The sequence below is a fragment of the Balaenoptera ricei genome, chromosome 14, assembly GCF_028023285.1.
Source record: "Balaenoptera ricei isolate mBalRic1 chromosome 14, mBalRic1.hap2, whole genome shotgun sequence".
Lineage (NCBI taxonomy): Eukaryota > Metazoa > Chordata > Mammalia > Artiodactyla > Balaenopteridae > Balaenoptera > Balaenoptera ricei.
This window is the reverse complement of record NC_082652.1, coordinates 42192086-42219504: the sequence shown is the minus strand read 5'-3', so window position 1 is coordinate 42219504 and position 27419 is coordinate 42192086.

Below are 27419 nucleotides of genomic sequence, written 5' to 3'. Positions count from 1 at the left end.
AACCTCCCCCTCCCCCAAGGCTTTTGAAGTGGCGACAGGAAACAGGCAGCTCTGTTGGCCCCAGCCCCTCCCAGGGAGTTTTCTGTCTCAGAGTGTTTTAAACACTACCAGATCCAAAAGGGATCAGGTTTATGGTGGTATAATATCACCTTAGATTTTGGTGACACTGGGAAGAAACAGAAAAGACAGAAAAAAACATTCATAGTATCACAAGATTATTCATCATAAGAGAGAGTTTCGGTCAACTAGTTCAAATGCCCATCTATTGTCTCCCGTTCTCCTCTGTCTCCAAACAATTCAAGCAGTAAAGGACACACCACCTAGAGAAGCTCTGTCCTATTATGGGATAGTTCTAATTGCTGGAAACGTCTGCCTTAACATGGAGCCAAATTCTGCCTCCCAGTGACTTACATCAATTGAATCTATTGGGTCATCGGAAACTATAGAGAGTATGTCTCCATGTTCAGCTGCCACATGGCTTTTTAAATATTTAAAGACAGTCATGATAATAATAACAAAAGCTATTATCACTTCCGGAGCATCTACTGAGTGACAGTACTGTACCAGATAGTTTATGTATGTAAGTGGATGGCTGAACCCCTCACGGGGAGAGCACTGAATGTGTTTGCAAGGAAAACTTGAGAGCACTTGGGGTGGGGAGATAGGGACGGGATTCTGAAATCCCAAAGCCACGCTTGGGACGGAAACATGTTTGCTATGGAAGGTGGATTCTGCGACATGAGTGGATCTTTGCTTTGAGTATTATAAGTTTGGTTTTTCAAATTAAGGATAGGAACTGGGAGAGGATGACTTGTTCACACAGAAGAAGGGAAAGGAATTTGAAGACCCCAATGTCCTGGAAGGATGAAGAAAAGCCAGTGAGTCTGCATGGGGGAAGGATTACCCACCCCCCTACGCCCCACCCACTACATTCCTACTCACCCCCGTATCGCCCACAGTGGTAAAGTCTTTGCAGAGAACAGCAATGTAGGGAGGAGGCTTACAACTTCTTCCTCTGGGACGTGTGCAGCGTGAACTTCCTCATTCATCTACTGGGTCAAATCTCCAGTGAAATCTACTTAACTCACCAATGCTTCTGTGTGAGTAGATTTTTGGGGGGAACTCCACAATTCTGAGAGGGGCTTATGAGATCTGTATTCAGAGAAACTGACACAGGAGCCAGAAGAGAGGGTAACCCAATCACAATATTATTCAAAAGATGCTATTGCTACTTTATCAACAAGGATCCTGGGAGTCAGAAAACTTGAGTGACTTGCCCAGAGTTACAGGTGGGGCTGAGTCTACCTGATTCTTTTCACTACACACCAACTCATCCCATGTCACCTATGGCTTACATTTTCTAAGATTCACTTTTCTATTTTCCTCAACTTTTTCCCATGACATTCTTTCTAGATCTCTTCCTATCCTGACCTTATCTGTGTACTTTCTGGCAGGGAATCTGTTCAGTTTTCCCACTTCCAGTGGCAGTAATACAGCAACGCATGTTACACATTTATTAATGCAGCCCAAGATCTTTTTCAACATGTTTTGGGATTTTTTTTGCATAAATTAAAACAAGTTCTTCCCATCCTTATTTATATACAACTGATATTTTCTAACTTATATTTTTCTGACTACTAAAGTAATGCATATTTGGGAATCCCCTGGCGGTCCAGTGGTTAGGACTCCCTGCTTTCACTGCCAAGGGTGCTGTGGCTTCAATCCCTGATTGGGTAAGACCCCACAAGCAGCATGGTGCGGCCAAAAAAATTTTTTTTAATTTTAAAAATTGAAGTAATGCATATTTATTATAGACAAAATTTTGAAATTATGAAAACAGTAAGAAAAACAAATATCATCTTTAGCTCCAACAATTATGGATAAGAATTGTTGATGTTTTGGGACATACTCTTTCAGTCTTTTGAATGCACGCATGTATGATTTTATAGTTTCTAGTCTGAATCTAAATGCTGGACCTAGCATTTATCATGTTTAAGTTTTCTTGATGATTTAAGCTTTACACTACAATTTATCAAAATAAGTTTGAATTCTTATGCTTTCATTTATTTTCTTAGCTACATTCAACAGAAGCCTATAGCATCCCTTTGCTTCTCCCTCTCCCTCATCATGTGACCACGTCACTTCTTGGTTCTCATCTGAAGCAGTTTATGCATTTGACATAATTGATCACTGTTGCCTTGGTCTCTTTGGTCTGTTGATCATGGTTCTTTTTTTTTACTTCACTGGCTTCACCTTCTCACTCTCCTTCCCTCTCTTTCACATCTTCTCAAATGCCTCTGGGTTCAGTTTATGATCTCCTCTGTCTTCTCTAGATTCCCCCTCCCTAGGTGAGCTCCTCTATCGTCTAGGCATGCATGAATCCTACATTTATATCTCTACCTCCATTCTATCCTGAACCCTCCCATAATCCTCCTACTGCCTGGTTGACATCTCTTGGATGTCTAAGGACATCTCAAATGCCTTGTTGAAATCTAGGTGCTTTGTCACCATAGTATTCTCCTGATGCATAAGTCTCATAATCCTACCCAGAAGGAAAATAAAGTTCATTTGACGTGACTTGTTCTGTAGGAACCCACCTTAGAAATTTTTCTAGATATTGGATTTTCCACTCAGTACTCAGTAGTGTCCACTTGTTTCCTCTTCCTGAAAATAAGAATATTGACCTGTGCTCAATTTTCTGGCACCTGTCTCATTGTCTGTGATTTCTCAGAGCAAAAAGTAAGATCACATCCTCACTTTATTTTAGTAATTTGGGATATAAATCTTCTGAGCTTATTGAAGGTGATGAGATAGATCATCTGTAATTCCTAGCCTGCTAGAACATCAGTTGGCTGGGATATTTTTTCCCGGGACTGGGGGAGTGGGGAAGGGGGGAAAGGGTATTTTCCTTGGTGAATAATACAAGGCAGAAGGAAAGTTCAGTAGTTGTCTTCTGTCATCTGTCAACTTTATACCAGCTTCCCCGTGTTGTGGGCCAATACTATCCCTGTTTTTCTTGAGCTTTAAAGAATTTGTTCTTTTCTTTAGTTTGTTTTGTGAGCCTCAGCTCAGCCTGGGTTTTAGCCTTCCTCGTAAAATTCCCTCATGTTGAGCCACTTTTCTTTAAAAATCAATCCTTCATTTTTTTCATCTTTTGTACATAGCTTTTTATAAAAACTCGAGCTTCTCAGAGAGCTTCCTATATAATCACATTGATAAGTTTGTCAGATAAAAAACAGGATGTCCAGTTACATTTGAATTTCAGATAAGCAGCAAATGATTTTTAGTATAAATATGTCTCATGCAGTATTGGGGATGTACTTATACTAAAAATCATTGTTTACCTGAAATTCAAATTTAACTGAGCATTCTGTAATATATTTGCTAAATCTGACAACCTTGCATGTTGATTCTGTTTTATTTGTTTGCTTCGGTTTTAAATAGTTTCAGCTTTCCTTATTCACTTGAGTTGCAATGATACAATCAAAATTTTAGCTTTGGAAAATTCCCATTCCTCTTGAGTTGGGTTTATACTTTGCTTTATAGTGTTTAAGGTACCTTATAGTATTAGTCTGCTCAGGCTGCTATAACAAAACAGCACAAACTCAATGGCTTAACGTTTATTTTCTCACAGTTCTGAAGGCTGGAAGTCCATGATCAAGGTGCCAGCAAATTCAGTTTCTGGTGAGAGCTCTCCTCCTGGCTTGTAGATGGCCGTCTTCTCTCTGTGTCCTCACATGGTCTTTCCTTTGTGCTCTTGAGACAATTATCTACTTTTTTTCTGGATTCTTTCCATTTTACTTTTATAAATTCTCAGGTACATGTCTTTCCTCACACAAAATTCCCTTCCCCCCTCACTCATGAACTCAAAATTAGCATAGTCACTTTCTCTCAGGTCTCTGAAGGAAACAGTGTTAAAATAGCAGCAACTCACCAGGCAGTAGGCAAAACCCTTTATGTGTCCTATTTAATCCCTACACGATCCACAAGAGGTAGTGTATTAGTCAGAGTTCTCCAGAGGAAAAGAACCAATAGAATGTAGATAGATAGATAGATAGCAGTTAGATAGATAGATAAATAGATAGCAGGTAGATAGATAGATAGATAGCAGGTAGATTATAGATAGATAGCAGATAGATAGATAGCAGGTAGATGATAGATAGGTAGATACATAGCAGGTAGATAGATAGATAGCAGGTAGATAGATAGATAGATAGCAGGTAGATAGATAGCAGATAGATAGATAGCAGGTAGATAGATAGGTAGATAGATGATAGCAAGTAGATAGATAGATGATAGATAGATAATTTATTATGAGGGATTGACTCACAGTACTATGGAGGCGGAGAGGTGCCACATCTGCTGTCAGCAAACTGGAAGCCCAGGAAAGCTGGTGGTGTAGATCCAGTCCAAACCCAAAAGCCTGAGAACCAGGGCAGCCAACGTTGTAAGTCCTAGTCTGAGTCTGAAGGCCAAGAACCAGGAGTGCCATGTCCAAGGACAGGAGAAGATGGATATCCCAGCTCAAGTAGAGTGGAAAGTCACCCCTTCCTCTGCCTTTTTGTTCTGTTTGGGACCACATCAATCTACTGATTCAAAGCAGATCTCTTCAGAGCACCTTCACAGACACACCCGGAAATAATGTTTTACCAGCTATCTGGGCATCCCTCATCCAATCAAGTTGACACATAAAATTAGCCATCACAGAGAGTGTCTTTGTTTGAGTTCCCCCACAGACAGACACTAATTCTGCCTTAGATGTAGAAACAAGAGGTTCATTTAGGAAGTGATCCAGGATGCACAAGTGAAACACTGGAAAAGTAATTCAAGGAAAGGAGAAAAGCTAGTGAAACGTATGAAGTGAGTGGGGTCCCACTGTGGGCACCTGGGGCTCAGTCCCATTGGGGACTCTCCGAGGAACTGTGTGGAATAGACTTCAGAATTATCCCGCTGGGAAGCCTGGAGGCTGGGACATTTATCCCCAGCGTCCCACCTTCATTGTTTAAGGGTGGCCCTCAGGGCACCAACTTCCCCTGAGGCCAAGAAGCTCCAGTGGCTCCTGAGAAAGCCCTCAGACACAGCCAACCTCTGTCCCTGCTACCAGAGCCCTTCTTGAGTGCACTGTTTCCCTACCTATGGTGCCTTCCCAGTGTTTGAGGTAGGAAGCATGCCAGAAGCTGTCGCCATCTTCAGAAGTAAAAGTAGAATTGGGACAAAAGGATATGAGAGTGGGGTGGAGCATCAACAGCCCCTGCTACAAGTAAGCTTATTATTGTTTTCATTTTGCAGAAAAGGAAAACATTCGTGTATATGCCAATATGTGTCTACACCAGGCTCTGGGTTACAGAAGGAACAAGCCAACAGTCCTTTCCTCATGGAACTTGCTCTCTAACAGTTTAGGAGTGTTGAATAATTAATCTCAGGTCACACAAGTAATGAGTGTTAAAGCTGAAATTCAGGCCCAGGGGGGTCTGATTCCACTTCACCATTCAACCTCCCTTCTATTAGCTTTTATCTATTATTAGATTTTGGAGTTATAAGGACACTAAGGATCACCAAATTGGCTATCTGACTTTATAAATTAGGAATTGAGACCAAGAGAATTTATGTGCCTATAACAAGTTTATTTGACACACGTGAAGCAGAATAGGAACTAGATCTCAGATCTTCTGATCTCCATTCTGGTATCAAGGTCAAGTATATCCTTTATGATGTCCCCTAGAAACTCTTCTTATAATTTCCATTTTTAACAGCTTTGTTGAAGCTAAACTGTATACAAAAAACTACACAGGTACAATTTGATATGTTTCAATATACTTATATACCCATGATCAATAAACAACAATCAAGATAATGAGCATATTATACCCCCCAAAATTTCCTCCTGTAATCCCTTTCATCCCAAACCTCCTTTATCACCTTCAATTCCCAACAATTAGCGATCTGCTTTCTGTCACTAAAGATTAGCTTTCATTGTCTAGAATTTTAAATAAATGGAATCATACAGTATACTCTATTGTCTGGCTTCTTTCAATCATTATAATTACTTTGAGATATATTCATGTTGTGTATCTTCTTTGTTGAATAATCTGTTCAATGTTTTTGCCCATTTCTAAAATTGAGAACCAATAAATCCATAATTGACACAGTTATTTTGCTATTTGTTTTTTTATTCATCCTACTTCATCTTTGTTCATTTTTACTCTTTTCCTGGCTTCATTTGTAATAATTGAATTTTTAATGATTCCATTATATCTCCTTTGTTGGCTTGTTAGTTACAACTCATTTCATTATTTTAGTTGATGCTTTAGGGTTTATCATATATATTATCTTCCTCTAAGTGATAAGTTTATCATATATTATCTTCCTCTAAGTTTCCTGGTATAAGAAACTTACAATAATATTTTTCTATTTCTTTCCTGCTGACATTTATGCTACTAGTGTTATGCATTTTACTTTTATATATATTTTAAAACACAACATTCATTTATCTTTTAAAAAGATTTAATAATAAGTAAAAATCATATATGTTTACCAAGTAATCATCATTTCCAGTGTTCTTTATTTTATTGTGTAGGTTCATATTTCTACACAGCAACATTTCCTTCTACCTAAAAGACCTTTTAAATATTTCTTATAACGTGGGTGTGCTGGTAACAGATTCTTACAGTTTTTGTGTTTCTGAAAATGTTATCTTACTTTTGCTTTTGGAAGATATTTTTGCTAGGTATAGAATTCTAAGTTGGCAGTTTTTTTCTTTCAGTACATTAGAAGTGTTGCTCCAATATGAGTATACATTATCTTCTCATTTGTATTATTTCTAATGTGAAATCTGCTTTCATCCATTTTTGTTCCTCTGTACGATTTTTGTGTTATTACTACTTTGAGCAGTTTTATTATGATGTACCTTCGTGTGTTTAACTTGGTGTTTCTTGTGCTTAGGATTCACGAGGCTTCTTGAACCTGTGGGTTTATGGGTTTCATGAAATTTGGAAAACTTTCAACAATTATGTCTTCAAATATTTTTCTGTAGTCCCCACTCTCTTCTCTCCTCTGGAGATTCTAATGATATGGAGCGACTTGAAGTTTTCCCACAACTCACTGATGCTCTGTTCATTTTTAAAAATGTTTTCCCTTTGTTTTTATTATTATGTCATCAAATTCACTAATCTTTTCTTCTCTGATGTCTGTCACAAACCTCACCCACTGTGGTTTTATATCTTATACTTTATAATAGCCATCTTTTGAAGTTTTATATCTTCCATGTCTCTAGTTAACTTTTTGATCATATAGGATATACATTTAATAACAATTTTAATATTCCTATCCACTAATTCTAAATATCTGTGTCAGTTCTGAGTCAGTTTTGATTGACTGACTGATTTCCTCATTATTTATAGATTATATTTTCCTGCTTCTTTGCGTGCCTGGTAATTTTTCACTTGACTCCAGACATTGTAAATTTTGCCTTGTTGAGTGCTATATATTTTGCATTCCTGAAGTATTCTCGAGTTTTGTTCTGAAGCGCAGCTGAATTGCTTGCCAATAGTTTGATACTGTTGGTTCTTGCTTTTAAGATTTTGTTAGGTGGGACGGGAGCAGTGCTCAGTTTGAGGCTAATTATTCCTCACTACTGAATTAAGACCCTTCTGTGTACTCAGTCCAATGTCCTGTGGATCTTGAGGTTTTCCAGCCTGGCTGGTCAGATCAAGCTCTGTTTCCAGCCCTATGTGGGCACTAGGCTCTGTTTCCTTTAATCCAGTAATTCTCAATTAGGGAAATTTTGCCTTACCAGGGACATTTGGCAATGTATAGAGACATTTTTGGTTGTCACAACTAGAAACTGGGGGAATGATGAGTGCTACTGGATGTAGTGGGTAGAGGCTCCTAAACATCCTACAGGGATGCTACAGCATCCTACAGGGATGCTCCTAAACATCCTAGAATACACAGGACGGCCCCCACAACAAAGAATTATGAAACCAAAAATGTCAGTAATACTGGGATTGAGAAACCATGCTCTAATCCTTTCAGGTGACTCTCCTCAGTCTCCTGGAGTTACTCCACATGCCTGTGCTAATCACTGTTCTACAAGGGGGACCCTCTGTAGATCTCTGGAGTTCTCCTCTGTGAAGCTCTCTCCTCTCCTGTGCTCTATCTTCTAAACTATAGCTACCTTATTCTCCCTGGACTCTCAGGTCTGTCTCTTCAATGCAGGAAGTCTTCTGGATCTGCCTGGGTTCCCTCTCCCTGCACCAAGGCTTAGAAACTTGCTCAGGGCAGTAAGTTGGGGAGAATTTAGGCTCACCTCATTGATTTCCCATCTGTCAGGATCACTGTCCTTTGTTGCCTGATATCCAGTGTCTCACAATTTGTTGTTTCATATATTTTGTTCATTTTTGTTGTTGTTTCTGGTGGGAAAGTAAATCCCTATTACTACCTCTTGGCCAAAGGCTCAAGTCCTTTTTTCTTTTTAAATTTATTTATTTATGGCTGTGTTGGGTCTTCGTTTCTGTGCGAGGGCTTTCTCTAGTTGTGGCAAGTGGGGGCCGCTCTTCATCGCGGTGTGCGGGCCTTCTCACTATCGCGGCATCTCTTGTTGTGGAGCGCAGGCTCAGTAATTATGGCTCACGGGCCCAGTTGCTCCGCGGCATGTGGGATCTTCCCAGACCAGGGCTCGAACCCGTGTCCCCTGCATTGGCAGGCAGACTCTCAACCACTGCGCCACCAGGGAAGCCCTCAAGTCCTTTTTAAATGTACTTCATCTTGTCTTCCCTTACCTGTTGAATTGCCAGTGTGCTACCTTCCCCTCTTCCAGATTGGTAACTATGGAAGTACATAGTAATCTTCCTGTATGCATGCCCAAGAGCACCTGTGTGTGCACAATATACAGATACACAGCCCCTGCTATGATAAGCTACACCTTGCTCACCTTCCTCTGCACTGTTCTTGCTGCTTCTGGGATTCTTTTATGGCTCTTGAATTTTTAAAGTAGCTTACCTAACAAGTACTTTAAAATTTCAAAAAGTAAAATGCCCTTGGCCTAAGAAATCATATGCCAGTTGTAAGTTTTATTTGATGGTAAATGGCTGAAAAAGATGCCCTGGAGAGAACTGGTCCTTTTGGCAGCACTGGCCTTAGGCAAAATTGTTAAGTAGGTAAAGTATATCTTCAGGGAGCTCCTAGATTCTCCTGCCTACCTTCCCCTCTTCCAGAGCCCTTGAGTTCTCTCCTCTAATGCCAGAGCATGTGCTGATTTCAATTTTTTTTTAAACATTTGGTGTCATTGATTGATAACTTACATTTTCACTCTTCAAATATTTGCATTTCATAGACAGCAAAGCTTTAAGTCAGATAGCTAAAATTGATTTTAACTCTTTTGATTGGAAGTGGCTGCTTATAGCACTGTGTTGAGAAGGTGACTCAGCAGAAAAGAACAATGATTGATTAGTGATGTCTGCACATACAAACATAGGAGGTAAGAAATTTTCCATCCCTGCCCTAACGTAGAAGTGTTCATTCTATTGGAAAATTTCCAAGCACTAGAAGTCAAGTGTAAAAAAGACTTTGGGGGACAACTGAAACTCATTAATGACCTTGCAACAGCCCAATCAGGGCTGTTGTATAGCATCACATAAAAAGTTGAGATTGCTTTTTCTAAGTGTAACAAGAATCTAGTGAAATATCATAAATAGAATATAATGCCATGGAGGTCTTTTATACCAATCCTTTAGTGTGTGTGTGACCTTAGAGAGTATTCCTTTTCGTTCCCACTTTACCTTTTAACCATCTTCTTTAGGGCTCATATAGTAACCCATGCAAAGTAAGCATTTCCAGAACCACTAAAGTATTTCTCTCATACATTAGTGTCTTAATAAACTGAAAGACCCACTAAAGCCCCAGATGTTTCACTTATTTATTTATTTATTTCCAAGCTATTTGACGCCTAAGTAAAATGACAAGCACCTTCTAAAGCAGAGAGGAATTCATTTATTTCTGTTTATCTTTCCATAACATGAAAAAATGAGGTACATATCTTCTGTGATACAAAATCATGGAAAGGATAAATATACTAGATTGATCTTTTAAAAAGTCTCTTATAAAGGTGAAGCTTGTAAAGGAAATTAGCAGAGTGCCTACTGTTACATACCAGGCACTGTGCTACATTTTCACATACGTTGTCTCATTAATCCTTATTAAGGCTATTAGAGGGAACAGTAGTATCATCCCCATCACTACAGGTCATCTGAATGTCTCAACATCCCACTAACCTATAGGTGTGTGAATAAGATCATGGTGATATTAATACCTATAAGTTGTTGGTTCAGAGGCTCCATCTGCATTATTTGAAGTCCTCGGCACTCTCCTTACACTGGCCCCCGGGGATTTCTGGAGGCATCTCTTCTCCGTGGTCATGATTAGTCAACTCATGTACTCCTGCTTCAGCATCCCGAGAGGTACCCTCTGCCAGCCAGCCACCCGAGGAAGGCTCTGTGCCCCTGCTCTGCTGTCAGGGCCTTTATTGGGAATGTGGTTTCTCTGTCTAAAGTGCCTTTCCTGGTGCTCTGACGTTATATACCCCATGTTACTAAATTATACCAGGCTTCCTTCAGTCTTCAACTCTGTTGAAGATGCATTGCACCCTTGCAGAAATGGAAAGAATATTTTTCTCCTCAACTTTCAATAGGAATTTGGTGCTTCATACTCTGAACTACACTCCTTGTTTTCCAAGTGTAAAAAAAAAATCCATTTTGAAAACAACTCCCTTAGCTTCTGCCTGTATCCTTTCTCACCTTGTGTGGCTCAAAGAAGATAACTTACGCCATTTCCCATTCTTCTAATATCAGGTTCTCAGCCATAAAACTTCTTCCTTACAGATCTCCTTTCCCTCATAGAGGTTAACTCATGCAAATAAAGGTCTGGGGAGGAGGGGACCAGCCCCCCAACACAGCATCGTGACCCCTGATGCTGAATCCCAGTTTAGGTTACAAAGTCCAGATATTAATAGTTGAGGAAACTGACAATCAGAGGTTAGACTGCTGGCCTGCAACCCTACCATTAGTAAACCATGTCCTGCAGATTCAACCCCAAGATGTCTCCCCTCAACAAACCCACGCGGCAACACTGCACGACACTGCCTTTCATCTCAGAGCGAAAATGGCTGTTGAGGTTCCTTCCCAGCCTTTCCCAAATGTATCTGCACAACCCCAAACTGTAAGTGGCAGAGTCTGAGGATGGGGCCTCTGTTGCTCCTTCCTTAAATCTTGTCACTCCATGCAATTCAAAGTCCCCAGTGTTAGCCTTCATGGCATTTTATGCCATACATACCTCAACAAGGTCTCATCTGTTACGAGTTAAGGATGGAAAGTAGCCTCCATAAGGACTGCAGTTGCTGCTCTTTTAGAAGTTGCAACCTTTCCAATATTTAACTATGTTGTCTCGTGTGAATATGGCAACTGGAGTAGTGCCATTGTCCCTCAATGACATACTGCACAATTATCACATTTCTAAAAGCTCTATACACTGCAAACAAGGTGGGCTATCACGAGCTCCTCTCTGTAAAACCAATATCCATGCAGTGATGGCTCTGCACACCCACGGAGCTCCTCTCTTCCCAGGACAGAGATTTCGTCTCACACAGAACTGTCATGAAACGTGTGCACTGGCACATGCACAATGGATGTTAGCAGCCAGTGAGCTTGAGAGAAAGAGAGAGAGAGAGAAGAAGAAGACAAGTCAGAGAGAATGTCTTATATCCCAAATAAAAATTTTCTGATTCGATAAAGTTGGAAAAAATCCACACATACGTTACATGATTTTTTAAAGCTTCATAGTGGGTCTGTCAAGAGTTTGATAATTTTTTAGACATCTTGGTGGAACTCTATGAATATACACTTCAAGGTAATAATTAATTCCCTATGGAGAGCACTCATTTTAAAAAAGCCATGTTACCGTGCAACCCAGCAATCCCACTACTGGGCATATACCCTGAGAAAACCATAATTCAAAAAGAGGCATGTACCACAATGTTCATTGCAGCTCTATTTACAATAGCCAGGACATGGAAGCAACCTAAGTGTCCATTGACAGATGAATGGATAAAGAAGATGTGGCACATATATACAATGGAATATTACTCAGCCATAGAAAGAAATGAAATTGAGTTATTTGTAGTGAGGTGGATGGACCTAGAGTCTGTCATACAGAGTGAAGTGAGTCAGAAAGAGAAAAACAAATACCTTATGCTAACCCATACATATGGAATCTAAAAAAAAAATGGTTCTGAAGAACCCAGGGGCAGGACAGGAATAAAGACGCAGACGTAGAGAATGGACTTGAGGACACGGGGAGGGGGAAGGGTAAGCTGGGACGAAGTGAGAGAGTGGCATGGACTTATATATACTACCAAATGTAAAACAGATAGGTAGTGGGAAGCAGCCGCATAGCACAGGGAGATCAGCTCGGTGCCTTGTAACCACCTAGAGGGGTAGGATAGGGAGGGTAGGAGGAGATGCAAGAGGGAGGGGATATGTGGATATATGTATACATATAGCTGATTCACTTTGTTATACAGCAGAAACTAACACAACATTGTAAAGCAATTATACTCCAATAAAGATGTTAAAAAAAAAAAAGCCATGTTACGGAAAAGGAAAGAAAATCCTAAAAAGCCAGGAAATCACCACATAAGCTAGATGACAGTTAAGTCTTTTGGAAGCTTATAGAGGAAAATGAGGGCTTCAAGTGTGTAGGTCACTGATAAAGAATTTGATCTGCTAGATAAGAGTCGGATAGGCATGTATTATTATTCACTTGAAGTCCTACTGAAATATGTCCCAGGGGGTTGTCATTGCAGTGCCTATGGTGCAAAGATGTCTGTTCCCTTCACCTGTAGAGAAATAGTGTCATACAAAGAGGAGCACAAAATGGCCACTGCGATTGTCAAATGTAACACGAGGAAGGACAAAATCTCCGGGACCATCAGTCAGTTTTCTTTTCCTTCCTCCTCCCCACCTCCTCACACTTTTCTTACAGGCCGCTTGAAAAAATATGAAACTCTGAGGGTCCTGCTAGTACACTTATACAGACGCACTTCAAGTATGGTTCTCAAGGAGCAGGTTGTAGGAGACTAAGAGACACCCTTCCTCTTCTTTGCGCAGATGACATTCCTTCCTGTCTTTGGTAATTCAGAGTAAGAGAGACATGCTTTTTTCCTCTGCAGTTTTACTTTCCACGGAAATAAGAAAAGCCAGTTTTGTCCTGGTTCTTAAAGAGTGAATCGTTCTGTAATTTTGAAGTTGGTGACTTTTTTCTTTGGCTCTACCAGCCATTGTTGGAACAGAATCAGTCCTTTTTATTTCTCATTCTTCCTACTTTAGAAGTTAGGAACTTCCCCCATCTCACTAATGTAACCAGCTCTGTCTTCTCTTTTAGTTGTATTCATAGCTCTGTTGAAACTTGAGGATTTATACCAAGACTACAGATAGAAATGATAGCTGTGTGAAGGATTAAGGATCTGCCTTCCTCCTTAAAAGGATGGAAGGAAGTGTGAATGGGTGAATATATGGATAAGTTTTTACCCCCGAGCTGAGACAGATTCTCAATTGCTACAGTTTATGCCAATGAGGATTTTTTTTAATATAATTTTTGTCTTGCCTTTTATGTCTTGGCTTCTGCTTTTACCCTGTAGTGATTAATTGGGTTTATTGCCCCTTTGTTTTGATCATAAGTCATTTCAAATCCAGGGGATGGGGATAGGGCAAATACTTGAGAGTATAAAAGAATTAATCTAGAAAAGTGGAAATTGGAAGGCAGGAAGTGGAAAGAGCTTAGATTTCCTCCCCATGCCCTTCTTTTCGTCTTGGAGTCACCCCCATGGTTGCAGGTACTGCTGTCACCAGTTCCTCCTGCCCGCCAAGGTCCTGCCTGCTCCTCCCAATTCTTACTCCATGGGCTGTACCTTTGGGAGATTGAGTCCTTGAAAACACTATATGAAATAGGATAACTGATTCCAAATAGTGACGACCCTAATGCAATGGTTTAAACAATAATAAAATTTACTATCTCACATAGCAAGAGGTCTGGCCAGAAAGGGGCTCCATGGCTGGCATAACTGGAAGCTCAACAAATTCACCGGTGATACAGGTTCTTCTCTCTCATAAAGCTCTTCCCTCTGACATCCTCAGCTTTGACATGGCCCTAAAACTAATTTCCTGCATTGTCGTAAAATGGCCGTAGCAGCCTGGAGTCAAGAAAAGGACCAAAGTCTTCTAATGTCTTCTTAAGAGTGAGGCAAGCTCTCCCTGAGGCTTCCAGAAGATCATCTCATAGATGAGACTTGGGTGGCAGCCTACCCTCAAACTGAGATTACCTTGAGACTCTAGGATTACGCACAATTTACCCCTGCGTTGGGGATTGGGTCACCAACGCTGAGAGGTGGTAGCTCAAAAACCTCAGGCTTCTGTTAACAACAATGATGTGGGAAATGGACGGAGGAAAGGCAACAAACTATGTCTGCTACACAAGTACAGTAGGAAAGAAATCAAAGTAAAATTCTCCCAGCTATCACCAGTGGTTCCTTTCCCCAAAGGTAGCCAACTTAGCACTTTCTTGTGTATCTATCCTTCCATTAAAAATCTTAATTTATATAATAAAGTTATATAATAAAAATTTTTATATAATAAATAAAAACTTAATTTATAATCCCCATACATATGCAACTGCCATTAAGTATGTATATAAGTGAAATCACACTACGCAGGCTTAAATATCTCTGAGATCTTCCATATTAGTCCAAACAGATGTGCAATATATTGTTAATGTGTCATAACATTCCATCATATGATTTAGCCATGATTTATTTAGCCAATCCCCTATAATGGACATTTAGATTATGTCCAGTTTTTGTTGCTAAAACTTAAAGATGATTAAAGAAGATGCTTTGTTGGGTCTTGCTGGAAAAATAGTTACATTCTGAGAACATAGTCATAGTGTAAATCCTTATGGTGGAACTTCTTGGTCATTTCAATTTTTTTTTAAAAAATTTATTTATTTATTTATTTTTGGCTGTGTTGGGTCTTCGTTTCTCTGAGGGCTTTCTCTAGTTGCAGCAAGTGAGGGCCACTCTTCATCGCGGTGCGTGGGCCTCTCACTATCGTGGCCTCTCTTGTTGCGGAGCACAGGCTCCAGACGCGCAGGCTCAGTAGTTGTGGCTCACGGGCCTAGTTGCTCCGCAGCATGTGGGATCTTCCCAGACCAGGGCTCGAACCCGTGTCCCCTGCATTAGCAGGCAGACTCTCAACCACTGCGCCACCAGGGAAGCCCCGATTTTTAATATATATTTCTAAATTGCTCTTCAAAGGGAGGCATCAATTTATATTCACTCCAGCAGTGCAGGAACGTGTTTATTTGCCACCATCTTACCAACCCTGGATATCATCATATTGTTTAATTTTTCTCAATATTTTAGATGAAAATTGTATCTTACTACAGTTGTACTCATTTTAAGTACTTTCACATCTGCTCACGTCACTTCCCTGTACTGACTTCATGGATACTTCTCCTTTGCTCTCAGTGCCCAGGTTTGCTGTTTTAACGTGACCTGTGTGCAGCTGCATGACTGCTTAGAGCTCCAGGGTCATTCCATCTGCTTTCCCACCAGTTCTCTCCATTCTGGACACCCTCCTCCGTGTGAGTTGAAGGACATGACCTTTTACCCTCTGGGGTCTTTGCTCCTGGTGTTTCTGTGCCTAGAACACTAACCTCTTCCCCCGACCCCACTCACATCTATTCAGTCTTAGCTGCCTACCTTCGACTCATTCTCCCTATTTCACCCTAAATGCCGCTTCTTCAGGGAGGACTTCTCCGGACACCTAGTCTAATTAGGTTCTCCTTGTTATATATTCTCATTGTACTTAATAGTGCATAGTCATTGCACTGAATGCATATACGGTATAATGTTCATGCAATTACCTTTTACAATATCTGTCTCCTCACTAGACCACAGTCTCCCAAGAGGCACATCTGTCCTGTGGGTTGCTGCATTCTTCATGCTCAGCACATTATCAGGCACACACACACATCCTAAAGCATGGACCATCAAGTGAGAACAGTGGGGATGGGGTGAGGATCAAAGGAAGCTGAAAAGACTTGGGGAAAAAATCTGCTAGAATCTATATGCAAGTGATGTAGAAAATTTTCCATCAAAAACTATTCTTGAGACTTTCTGTGAGCCGGACCTTCGTTGAGTGCCTTGGGGTCCATAGTCACTCTGGATGAGGAATAGTCTGAGCACAAAAGGACTACCCAGCACTAGGAGACTACAGTATAGACTAGATGTTAACTGTAGTCCACCAGCAAGTTGAAAAGGGGTGTAATTTTATTGCATAATTCAAATTAACTTCCAGAGGTTCAACTCCTTTTTGCAAGAGGAAGCAGAAGCTTATTTTTGCCCAGCCTGGGGTTCTCACCTACTTTCCGGAGTTTACTAAGCTCCAGGGGCCTCGTGGGGATGGGCTCATGTGACCCTTGAGAGACTTGTCCCCTTTCTCATTTGATTATGAGCACTGCACCACAGTGGTCATCACTATCACATCCCCATTACTGCTGGCAGCCCCTCTTCCAGCCGGCCAGCTTCCACCATGGATTTCCTGCTTAATGGCAGAGCGCAAGAATCTCCTCAGGGCTCTTTACGGCCCCACCAACCTAGAGCTGGCAGGCAACCACTCCCTCTCTGGGGTCTTGCTGTGTCCAGGGGGAAGGGGCTTTGCCAGGAAGGAGGGTGCGGAGTTTCTCTGCCCCAGTGGCATCCACACTAGAAGAGCCCCTCTCTTTGATAGCCACTGAGCTCTCCACTCCTCTTCCCAGACTAAGGGACTCTTTTTCTCAACCCAAAGGAAAATACCTGTTTTTCTGAATCTGATGCCTTACCTCTGTCCCAATTCTCTAAATTCTCCAAGAGTTTTGGCTTTTGGAACTTACAAAAAAAAAAAAAAAAAAAAAAAGCCAGAGACACAGAGTCTTCTTTCTGCTTTATACCCTGTCATACCCTTCCTCTGAGACCATGAACTCAGGCCATTAACCTACTGGACAGTGGTATGAGGGCAGTCTGGGAAGGGAAAGGGGGAACTTGGAGGAAAAACAAAATAAAACAAAACACTGGCTACTCTTTCAAAAATATTATCCTGGCATCCATTCCAGGAGGGGGCAACTAACACACTAAATGCAACAGAGAGGCTGAGAAGATGAGCGTTCTTAAAGATCTCCAGGTTTCTTTCCATTAGTGAATGACAACAATAACAAAGGCACCTCATATGGTGGACTGATAAATGTGGAGGCCAGATTTATGGAGATTAAATGGGTTAGAGAGATTATTCTTCCACACACCCTAAATCTCTGTTGTAATCTATTTCATTTGGTTTCAGCTCCATGAAGATGAAAAAAGCAGTATGAAGCAAGGCTTCTTTGCTTGTTTCTGCTAATCTTCCATAGGGTAAAAGATAACAACACTCAAACAATACTGAGGCCAAAAAAGAGGATAAAAGTCCTATGTAGAAAAGAGTACATATTATCACTGTGTGGAAAAGAGTACAAAAAAGTCATATAAAAACATATTTAGCAATTTTAAAATTATGGTTAATTGATCCAGTGAAAACTATGGTTCTTCTGAAGTCATTAAAATGTGTCACATAAATGAACATTTAATAAGATTTTTTAAAAACACATCTTTCACCACACAGCCCATGAAATCACTGAAATTTTTTGTTCCTAAATTACACACCAAGTCTGTGTACCATTTTAATTTGATTTTAGCAAACATTTATTAAGCTTCTACTACACACTGTGTGTAATACTTTAACATGGTTGTCTCATTTAATCTCTACCATAATCCAGTAAAGATGGTATTATTATTCCCACTTTGCAGGGGGAGACGCTGAGGCTTAGAGAGTTTCAGGAATTTGCCCAAGTCACATAGATAAAAAGCAGTGAAAAACCATTCAAAGTTGGGTTTTCTATCTCCAATTCCAGTGTACATTCCACCATATCGCTCATATAATATCAGTAATGTTGTGGTCTGTAAAACCAGGATTTCAGGTGAGTCTATAAAAAATTAGAAGTGAGAAAAGAGTAAGTGAAGATTGCTTGATAAAGACCTTTGACAGTTAAAGGAGAGAGAGAATATAGCTCCGGAACAAAGGGACCTGAGGAGGCTTTAATGAAAGACAGTGGTTCTCAAACATTAGCTCACCAAAACCACCTGGAGGGCTGGTAATAAATAGGACTGCAGGACTCCACCCATGAACTTCTGAATCAAAGGTCTCGGGTGGGCTCAAGAATTTGCATTTCTAACAAGTTCTGAGGATGCGATGCTGCTGGTCTGGAGACCTCACTTTGAGAACCACAGTTTTAAAAAGTGGAATGTTTGCATGTTTGAAAAGCAGAATGAAGTGAGTCAAGATAGAGAAATGGACTACAGATGCTGGGGTCGGGGCAGACCTGAGAGAGCAGAGGTGGTGGGAGAGGATAGAAAAGTTTCAGTTGATGACGTCAGCTTAAAAATTAGGACTAAGATCCGTCCATCTGAGAAAGAAGAGAACAGAGAAGATGAATACTGAGCCAGAGGAAGGGCTGAAGAGGAAAGATGTGGACGCTCACCCGGGTCCTCTTGTTCTCCTTTGGTTGGTTGTTTTTACGTGTTGATATCAGGAAAGGTAAAATTGTTTCCCTAGTTGGGAAGGACTCCTCAAGAGAGTGGGGAGGACCCAGAAATCAAAAGACTGGATGTGTGCTGGGAACCTACAAGGGTATTTAAGTGGTTCCTGAGCATCAGAGAAGGGCTGGTTGAAGTTTAAGGAATCATCCTGGGCGCCTGCTCTCCTCCACGAGATTGCACGGTCTGGCTCCCAGCCCAAGAGAATAGGGTGCGTTATTAATTATTACATTTATTTTACAATAGGGTGTGATGGTTCATTTTATGAATCAACTTGACTGCCTAAGAGAGAGCTGATAACAATTATTTCTGAGTGTGTCTGTGAAGGTGTTTCCGGAAGAGATCAGCATTTGACTCAGTAGACTGAGTAAAGAGAAGCACCCTGAAGCAATGTGGGCGGGCATCAGCCAATCCACTGGGGGCCCACATGGAACGAAAAAGCAAAGGAAGTGCAAATTCTCTCTCTCCTTGAGCTGGAGCATCTGACTTTTCCTGCCCTGGGCAGCTGGTGCTTCTGGTTCTCCAACTTTTGGACTTGGACTGAATTACATCACAGGCTTTCCTGGTTCTTCAGCTTGCAGACTCCAGATGGTGGAACTTCTTGGCCTCTGTAACTGCCTCAACCAATTCCTATAATTAAGATCCCATTGGTTCTGTTTCTCTGGAGAACCCTGACTAAGACACAAAAATAAACTTTGCTAATACTGATTTTAGATATTTGCTTGGCCGTTTTTATGCTTTTTATCATCACTCACACATATGCAAACACAAGGCCCAGGTTCACAGCCCAAACTGAGATAGAAGCTGGATGCGCAGTGATCATCAAAGTGTGAGAGGTCAGGCTACCCAGGGTCGGGCGGGGGGGAAGCGGGGAGTGAGGTTGGTTAAGCAGCCTCATCTCTATGACAATGCACTTACCTCTGGAAATTTCCTGAAGCCCTCGGTCAGTCACTTTTTGGACCTAGTAGAGAGATGCTTCCACATGGGTGCTCAATAAACATTTATGAACGTTACCATTCTGGTAGTATTTGATGAACAACTACTCAGTTTCAGGAAGAGTTATAAGCACTGGGGGAAAGTAGAAATAAAGCATTGTTCCTGCCTTGGAACAGCCCGATGTCGTGGAGGAGACAATACATGACAGAAACGTGTAAAATGCCACATGCCTGGCAGGAGGAGGGGACATTTGATTTTGAGGGGAGACTTGAAGGAAGACCAGAAGTTCTGCAGAGAAGTAGGGGTAGAAGGAACAGCCTTAGCCATTGGCAAGGAGTTAATGGAGTGTTTGAGGATCATACACTTTTATTTTCCTGGGGGAGATGGAAAAATCAAACTTTCCTGATCATCTATGATTCATCTAGAATGACACTGGGATATGTTGTCTCATTTACTAAGCACAACAACCTCATGAATCCATCTTAAAGATGTGGAGATTCTAAGATGTTCCAAATTTATAGGAAGTCAGAGGAGCCCAGACCTGGAACAGAAGCCTCTAATAGCTTCTCTGGAAGCAAATCTAGGAAATATATCCAAGTGTCTCTTCTGTGTTTCCACTTCTTTATCTGATAATTGAGAACACAAAATTTACCTTGAAGTGTTGTTGTGACATTAGCTCTTTCATAAGTGTCTAGTTCCTTCTCCAGCTCCCCGTCCACACTCGGGGAATAGTAGCTATCATCCTTCTGTGTCGTCCTCTTCTTCTTCTTCTCCTTCTTCTATTATTACAAACTTGCCAAAGGTCATGCAATAAGGATGAGAGCTGTGATTTAGACCAAAGTTTCTTTAGACTCTAGATGTCCTGCCCATCCAAAGCCTGCGCTTGTTCCTGCGCTGATCTTCAGCTATCTGTTAAAAGAGTAAAAGAGGGCTTCCCTGGTGGCGCAGTGGTTGAGAGTCTGCCTGCCAATGCAGGGGACACGGGTTCGAGCCCTGGTCTGGGAAGATCCCACATGCCGCAGAGCAACTAGGCCCGTGAGCCACAATTACTGAGCCTGCGCGTCTGGAGCCTGTGCTCCGCAACAAGAGAGGCCGCGATAGTGAGAGGCCCGCGCACCGCGATGAAGAGTGGCCCCCGCTTGCCGCAACTAGAGAAAGCCCTCGCACAGAAATGAAGACCCAACACAGCCATAAATAAATAAATAAAATTAAAAAAAAAAAAAAAAAAGAGTAAAAGAGTATAACACTTGTCACTGACCTCAGCCCCAGGTGGGAGGCAGCATGATTTACTAGAAAGGGAATGAGTTTGGAGATGTGACAAGATCTAGAGTTGAGTCCCCATTTCATCACTTACAAGTTGTGTGACTTGGGGCGAGTGTTGAACCTCTCCAGTCCTTTTTCTTACCTGCAAAATGGCAGACAGTCCTGCAGAGTTGGGGCGAGGACACCCGAGATCATGTCTGTGCAGAATCTGACTGAGCAAGGGATGGATTCCTCTTACCTTCACCAGGTTCATACAGAAACTTCTGCTCTGGCTTCTTCTGAACCTCCCCTACAAGGAATGGACTATACACTGAAGGAAGTTTCCAGCCCAATGACAGTTAGAAATGACACTAAACTGTTTGGAGAGTGGTTACATTTTCATTCCTGTAAGATTCTTTGTGTACATGTCTCAAGGTAGTTGATGAAACAAAGGGGAACATCCTTCATCCTTGCTTATCCCTACTGTCAATATTGTTCTAAGATTCAAAAAGGACTAGAAAATCTTCTAGAAAATTGACTTCCATGAATGTTATGCTAGTGGGATCATTTCTAAAGGACTGATTAGGATTCAGGCTAATGTTAAGAGTGGTAAACAGTACACCCAGTTGGGTATTAGTAATGCCTACTAGTTATTCCAAGGGCACTAAAGTCAGTTCCTCTGCTACCCTGTAGCCCGACTTTAATTCCAGACAAGCTGTATATGCACTGATCCTTAGGTAACAGAAATTGGACAGGATTCAGCATTTTTTTGTCCACTGGACAATTAACGTGTGCCAAAGTCATCAGTCCCCTGAAAGCGTATGGGAAGTGTGGAAAGCTTTTGCCCAATAAGAAGAAGCAAAAGAGTACCTGATCCTATCTTTCAGAATGTGCCCAAATGCTTCAAGGAAATGTCCAAACAGGCCATGTACTTCAAGGCTTGGGATCATTTGAAATTCTTTAATCTTTGTGCCTTTTCATGTGAAAATTGTCATATATTTATCACCTTATGTTCTTTGATAAGTTGTTACATTCAAATACCAAAACTGATATTTTGTTTTTTATTCTCAGATAAGAAATTATAGAATAAAAACATTATAAAATATCCAGTAGGTAATATACATAATAACATGGTGCAGGCTATGCTTCTTTTACTGAGAGATATTTCAGAAATAAGACAAAAAATACCATGCAAATCTCAGAAATACTGATAGCTTATGGGGTAAATTATTCCCGGGCTCTTGTATGATTTGTTGACTGAATGAGGTAACTGTGACAAGCATACATTAACTCACGTCCTTAATTTTTGAAAATCAACAGAGAAACCAGGAAGCTAAGATGATTTAAATCCCTTTACGCGATGAAAACAAAAAATGCTTTTATTCTTCTTGTGTTCTATGTCTTATGATACAAATGCTCCAAACAATTTCCTGGATAATGTTTATCTGTGCATGAGTCTATATAATCACTTTAATAAATTTCTAAGGACTGAGCCCCAAGCCAGTGGAAGGCAAGTGGTAACGCGGGGTCCACACTGACAGGTCATCAGAACAGGCCGAGCTCCGTTTTCTGCTTGGATGTCATCGTTCTGTGACTATGAAAGCATAAAACTGGAGACTGTTCCAGCAGGTCATAGTCGCTACCACTTGCTCAAACAGAAATAAAACAGCTTTTCATGCTTATTGATCTTGGACTTTTTGCCATTTTTATGCTCTGTTGACCTGAAGCTCGGTAAGGATGTGTTTTGTAAAAGGAGCTGAAACTTTTCTTTCTCAGTAGATGAGACATTTCACATTTTGGCTGCGTGCGAAAAAACAACTTCATTTTTTTTTTTTTTTTCCAAAAGCATTCTCTCTGTGACTTTAAGAGTTGATCTTTAAGTAACACATGTGGTATTAGTTTTTCTATTTTACAGTAATCACATTATTGCAGACATTTTAATAGCTGTAGAGGTTGCTATGTTTTAATATGATTCATGGTCCTTGACAGCACTGTGTCTGAAAATCCCCCAGGAATGCAAAATACAAAACTCCACACACGTTCAAATTTTACTGCCTGCAGCTAAAAGAAGGGAAAAAACTTAAAACTGCTGAAACCCTTCAACTTTAAAAGCATTAATAGATGATCCCAGGGGATTAAATCTAAATCTTAATGTGTAAAAATCAAGTTAATAACCAGAGAGATTAATATGGCTGCATTTGATTATTGTGATAATGCAAACAATTAGTACTGCTAAAGTGAGGTGTATTAGTCTCCTCCTAGCCCGTCACATCAGCAAGGCACTGGAAACAAATGGAAATAAAACATTTTACTTGCAGGTTTTCTGTTGGGTTTTTGTGGGGTTTTTTTTCTTTTCCTTTGTCTTTCCTTCACAGTAGCTGACTCATTTTTGAAATTTTATTTCAGACTAGAACCATCAAATCTTTTCATTTTGAAACTATAATTTCTATAAAATAGAAAGATTTGGCAATCATCAAACATCATCAATTTCATACTGTCAGAAAATTATTCATGATCACTTCCTTAATATCAATTACTTTATAAATCTTCAAGATAAATGAAAACAGAAGGCTGTTTTTTTGGGGGGAGGGGGCGGTTTGAGAAGGAGGGGATGGGAACAAGGGAAAGGTACCATGTGAGGTATATAACATTTAGTTTTAAATTCTTAAGGTTTTTCAGGTGGTGATAATCGGCACCTTTATAATTGTTTCAGCTCCACATGGCATTTTTCTTGAAGGTGGTTTCCTGAGAAAAGGGGGCACCAGGTGTACCTGCCTGAGAGTACAGTATGTTCTCTCATCAGATAGGTTCCTACCCTTTCCTTCCTTCGTCTTGTACCAGAAAGAAAAATGGGCTGTGGGTTGGTGGGCAGTGGGAAAGAAATGACTGTAAACAAAGGAGTCAGCTTAAAAGGAGTAAGTCTGGCCATGTGAATAAATGGATCAGATGCTATGCCAACAATTAACTGATGCTAGAAAGATATCTGCCCTTCGACTGAAACTGAAGGAAAGAAATACAAGCCTTATTTTGAAATGCCAGATAACTATAAAACCTTGTGAAGCCTCAGCAATAAGCAGGCATTGTAGTAAGTAGAAGTCCATCTGAAACAGAATCATTTGTGTATATATATATATATATAAAAATATGTTTTGGGGGGAAGCTGGGTATTTTTCAGATCCTCAAAATTTTTAAATATTATTTTGCTATTTAAAGGTGAAATTAAGGTAAAATGAGTGAAGAGTTAAGAAGATGTATTTTGAAGTAAATGAAAACAAAGGCAATGTAGAGAATGGACATTTTAGTGATTTATTTGGGGGAGGGGGCTCAGACATGTTCTGGCCTATGTCACTTGAAACCTTTTATTTCACTTTTCAGTTCAGATCTGTGTTGTGCATCATATGCATGTCCCATTCGTTATTTTTGTTTAAGCAGCGTCTGCAGGGAATTCCAAGGGACCATTTAATAAACTGCAGCAACAATGGAATATTTGTTCACTTTTCTTCAGCAAAGGATCTGAGAAAAGTGTGTTCAGAGGTCGGGAGTGGGTAGTTGTCAGTAGGTGCTGCTCCCTGAGCCTGGCAGCCTTGTGACAGTTACTAATATCAGCAGATTTAATGTGTTTAGTCTAGTTGTAGGGTTTATGATGTGTTTTTGATTTCCTGCTTCAGAAATGCATTTTGACTAGAAAACAGTGAGGCATACAATTCTTTTTCTTACCATACCACAGCCAGGAAATTGTTATCTTTGTACCCAATTTATATTACATAATAAGTTACCTGCATGCAGTCTAAGATTCTTACTCCTTGGTTATTCAATCAGTGTATGAACATGAGCAAAAGATAATGAGTGAGGCATGTGAGCTTAGCAGATGCCCGTCCCTACACCTAGGCTGTGTTCGGATTCACAAAGTGCATTTTCCTTTTATGTCTCATTGATGCTCCAGTTTCTTTATTCTCTAGGGACGGTGAAATTGTCTCATTGTCTTTTAAAATCTTTAACACTCTCTCTTGCTTTAGAACCAATTTGGAAAATAATATACAAACCATTGGCAAAACCTGAACAGAGTACTTTTCTCTTCATGTTCCTCTATACAGCAGTGAGTGGTTTATGCAGCTTTCTTTTCCTTGCAACTCTAAAAGATTTTGTCCCTTTTCTTTAATATCAATTTAAAGACTTCAAAGAGGCAAGAAAAAACCCCTCCCATTGGGCTCTTGCACTCTTCTGGGCTTTTAGTTTTGTCTTAACTTTGGCTTATTTTTCTGTTTCATGCTTTGTGATAGTCAAATTCCATTTTTAACATGGAGTTTTACTTTATGGTGCATCATGTTAGGAAAACTTGGGATGCAGAATGGAATTACTATTATTTTGAAGTTTAGAAATCAGATTTATTTTAACCAAAGTTGTTTAGCAACCATACATGGATAATCATACTTATTCTTAATTTGGTGCTGGAAAAATAAATTGAAGAGAGATTTGTAAAAATAATTTTGCCAGGATGTATGTATACTTTTTTGTTTTCAAATTTTGTTTTAGTCTCAAAAGATTTTATTAATATACTTATGTCCCCTTTTCATACATCAGTATATAAGTAAACAGAAATTGCAGAAAATACGTTGAAAAAGTGGTTAATGCACATGAGAGAAAAGTTTGCCTCTTCCACTAATGAACATCCCCTTAACACTAGTTAACACTCACAAATCTATACGGATATAGAATAATTACATATGTTTAAAGCAAAGACAAGTAACTTTTTTTTAATTTAGAAACTATAAGAACATTTTATAGAAAGAGTGGAAAATGGGGGAAAAACCTCACAAAATCACTGCAATTCAGGGACAACTGCCATCACTTTTTATGTATTTCCTTTGTTCTATGGGAAAGAACATTAGACTTTTCACGTTAAAAACATATTTTATATTTTGTTATTTCAGAGTTCAAAAAGAAGAGATCTTGTTTCTTTAAAACAGAGGTCTAAAATCAAGCATGCCTGAAGGGGAACTGGGGGCACAGTCGGGTCTGTCTCTCAGTCACCAGGTCAGTGGGCTGCTGGGATGCACCCATCTTTCCAGGCACGAGAGGATTTCCCGCTGTTTTTCCAGGAGTGACCTAGAAGGAGGTTAATGATTCCAAAGAAGGACTTTCCCCTCAGGGAAAATTTAATCTTGTGACCTTTTTCTCTATCTGTCCATTTCTTTTAAGTCATAGACTCCCTTCATTTAACTTACATCAAGCTGTTTCATTTTCTTCAAAAACATGGTTGAAGTGACTTCTTTGCTTTCATTTAACCCTTGAACTGGGTGCATTTCAAAACGAAATTGCTGTGCAGTGGACAGGCTTAAAGTTCTCCTTGCCAATCTTTATATTTCTTTCGAAAAAAATCACCAATCACTGTGATAGAGGAGTCCCAAAACAAATGCTATTTGCATTACTCTTATATTATTCTTTCCTAGTGTCTGCACTCAGAGGCAAAAGATTCAGAATAAAGCACTGCTTGGTTAATTGATAAATTCTTTTAAAATATTGCTTGGGATTTGTGTCTATGTGTGACAGCTGGATTCATTGGTGTGCTCAGAGTGAGAAGATCATTGACAAGGAAATTTTTAGGAAGAAATATGTAAAAGATGACAGAAGTCTCTTCAGAGAAAATCTAATATTATGAAAAAATATCAGCTTTATCTAGCCAGTTTCGTTTTTTTCCCCCTACCTGAAATATGCAGACTTAGTGGATCATATTCAGTGTCAGAATACAGTAAAATAAAACTATAATTATTTTATTATTCTCATGGGTTCAGACTCACGGGTGCAATGAGTTCTTGAGGGTAAAGTGAAAACAGAAACTGCCTTGTGCTCAAAGTTGTTAGTTTTTTAAAAACAACTTTTTATTCTGCAACAGACCCAGGACATTTTCTACATGATCGTATTACTCAGTTTTACTGCCAACAGAAATTAAAATGAATACTTCTTAATTTTTAGCATTATAATGTTCCATTTTGGCAACACAGTAAATTTTTATTTCTGCAAATGTATAGCACAACCTAGGCACAGATTCTCTAGTATTTAAGGTACTATATTGCCCAGAGAATTCTATTTTTCCCCCTTGGGGTAAACACCATTCAGAGGCAGCTGAAGATAGAACAAACTACCAAAGAGACCTCCAGCCTCTCAGCGAGTAGATTTCCGTAGGCTCACGCCTCATAAGCACAGACTGAGAATGTGCTGTGTTCTTCGCATTCTGCGTAAATGATAGCCAGGACCAGTCTTAGTCCTCAGCCTATCAGGAAACTATTAAAACTGTTATCATCATGGGACAATTAAAGGCCAATTATACGTGCATTGTTGTAGTACTGACTATGAGTACAGCAACAAGAAACAACAATAGCATATATACAATATAATTTTACAAAGTGTTTTTACACATACCATTGTAATTTCTGCAAGTTATTTGGGGCTTCAATTTCTTGAGAATAATACCTTTTCCACCTTACAGGGTTGTTGAGGAAATCTGATCATATGGAAATATCCTATGCCAGGC